Source organism: Juglans regia, chromosome 1 (genome assembly GCF_001411555.2).
Source record: "Juglans regia cultivar Chandler chromosome 1, Walnut 2.0, whole genome shotgun sequence".
NCBI lineage: Eukaryota > Viridiplantae > Streptophyta > Magnoliopsida > Fagales > Juglandaceae > Juglans > Juglans regia.
This window is the reverse complement of record NC_049901.1, coordinates 30,123,558-30,126,383: the sequence shown is the minus strand read 5'-3', so window position 1 is coordinate 30,126,383 and position 2,826 is coordinate 30,123,558. Positions and strand designations below refer to the sequence as shown.

At 36.2% G+C, this 2,826-nt stretch overlaps 1 non-coding gene across 1 annotated transcript; it reads right to left on the bottom strand.

The window, feature by feature from the left end:
• Positions 1-1,968: 1,968 nt before the first annotated feature.
• Positions 1,969-2,075, bottom strand: LOC118344428. Its single transcript, XR_004798200.1, has one exon. It is a non-coding gene; the product is annotated as a small nucleolar RNA R71 (small nucleolar RNA).
• Between the last annotated feature and the right edge of the window lie 751 nt (positions 2,076-2,826).

Sequence of the window (2,826 nt, the reverse complement as noted above, 5' to 3'; positions counted from 1 at the left end):
GGGTAGCAAAGAGATTTTTCTCGCCCAAAGGCCAGAAGTCTTTTCACTCGGTAGGTGAGAAGAGGGTCGTGTGGTCTTTGTGACCTCCACGCCCGTTCATTTGTGACCTCTATGCCCGTTCATTTGTGACCTCCATGCCCGCTAGTTTAATTTAGCGCACACAACATCTACTCAATGGGATCTTCCCAAGTTTCGTAATCAATTTCCTGACTACCAAATCCTCCTGATCTCCGCAAATCAAGCCGCATATCACTGAATCTTCCATTTTAGATAATCTTGATATTCTTGGAATAATTTCCTTTTATGTTAACATCTATCTTTAGAAACTATTTTCCATATTTTTAGGCTAGATTGTAGCCGCATTTATTTTGTTTCTAGGTTTGAGTTTTGACATCTATTTAATCTCGTCTTATGGGATGAATCGAGAGTCTGGGTTCGTAATCTTAATTTTAGTTTTGAGTTTTAGAGAGTCTGAGTTTAGGTTTCGATAGTTCAATATTTATTATTTGAGTTTCTTTCAAGGAGATAGATCTCGAGAAGTAGAGGCGAGAGCCGCATGTTTCATCAACTGACTCCAACGAAAAATAGCAGTTTTATTCTTTTTCTTTTTAATTTCATTATGAACTAATTTTATTTTCTATAGCTTTGATATAGCCTAACATTGAACACACAGTTTATATTCCAAGTCATTTTATTTTCAATATTTCCATGATTGAGTGTTTATCCCTTATTCTTAATGCTCACAACTTTCTAGCTAACTATTGTTCGATCTTTTGGATTGCAATGAGACCTAGAGGTGATTTCGATTAAAACTCTAGGATTAAACACCACTAGTTGAATGAAAGCATAGATGCTTTACTGCGATTACTGTGATTTTCAATAAAAATCCAAAGAACTTGATGAGTTTCTAATTAGTTAAATTCACATAGAGATATGGAGTTATTAGTTGGAGATATTTTTGGTATTGTTCGAGAGAAAATATTGAATAGTCAAGGGATTTTTATCATCAACTTGAGAAAATTGAAATTCAATAATAAAGAAGAATAAATTGTATGGAATTTGATATGTGAAGTCAAACGCTCTAAATCTATTTTTTATTATTTTTAAAATCTTAATTTTAATGTTCTTTTCTTCAGTTTAATTGAGATAAACCATTTTTCAAATTCCGATTTTCCAAATAGTAATTAATTTAGTCAATTTCAATTCTCGATAGCATAATTATTCCATGTAGGTTCAATAACTGTTTTCTTTAAAACATTTTACTACTTGTTACAATTATGTGCACTTGTAGATTATATTTTTATGTGAACAAGTTTTTGGCGCCTTTGCCGGGGAATATTTATTTGTTATTGATATTGATACCGACTAAATTTTTGTTACTTTGGATTTTATTTTATTTTATTTTATTAAAAAGAAAAAAAAAAGAAAGATTTAATTTGATCTCAGTTTGATCTTTTCAGGAATCAGAAGTGCATGCTCCGAACTAGATCGTTAGAGCATACACTTTTCGATCCCGAGATTGAAAGGACCTTATGTCGAATCAATAAAGAGAAAAGGAAATAGGTCGCCACCTGAGAAGTTAATATGGCTGACTAGGAGCACAAGGCGCTAAGAGACTATGCGATGCCCTCGGTCAATGGGGCAACGACCAGTATAAGGCGACCAGCTATACAAGCCAATAACTTCAAGATTAAGTCGGCCATCATTCAAATGATCCAACAAGCCGTTCAGTTTGGGGGCTGTCACAAGAGGATCCTAATGTTCATATTGCAAATTTTCTAGAAATTTGTGATATTTTTAAACACAACAGAGTGACAAATGATGCAATTCAATTGAGACTTTTTCCATTTTGACTGAGGGAAAAAGCAAAAGCTTGGCTGAATTCTTTACCACCTAGCATCATCACCACCTAGGAGTAGTTGGCACAAAAAGTTTTTAGCGAAATATTTCCCTTCGGCCAAGACAACGAAGTTAAGGAATGAAATCACTACCTTCACCCAATTTGAGGGTGAATCATTAAATGAGGCATGGGAGAGATACAAGGATGTATTGCACAAGTGTCCACATCATGACCTCCTAGCATGGCTCTAAGTACAGATGTTTTACAATGGTTTGGGATCCACAAATAGATCTATGATTGATGCAGCCACAGGAGGAGCATTAATGAGTAAGACCCCAGAAGCTGCATATGAACTTCTGGAAGAGCTGGCGTCTAACAACTATCAATGGGTCGCAGAGAGAGCAATGCCAAAGAAGGCAGCCAGCGTCGTTGAGCATGACTCTATGTCTGCAATTGCAACTCAGTTGGCAAATCTATCCAAACAACTAGGTAAGATGAACGTCAATATTATTCAAACTAATATTGTTTGTGATCATTGTGTAGGAAATCATTCCAGTATAGATTGCCAAGTGGGGAATCTTTTTGTCCAACTGAGTCAAGAACAAGCCCACTACGTGTCAAATTTTCAACATCAGAACAATTCTTTTTCAAACACGTTCAATCCCATATGGAGAAATCACCCTAACTTTTCATAGAGCAATAACCAAGGGCCGGTTAGACCACCACAACAGTTTCCACAACAAGAGAAGAAGCCGGCACTTGAGGATATGTTCCTGTAGTACATGCAAAAGATTGATATGGAGATGAAAAACAACTCGGCATCCATCCGCAATCTTGAGGCTCAAATCAGTTAGCTCTCCCACATAATTACCGAGAGGACAACAAGGAATTTACTGAGCAACACTATGACCAATCCTAAGGAGCATGTCAAGACCATAACATTGCAAAGTGGACAGACATATGACCAGCCACAAACAGTAAGTACC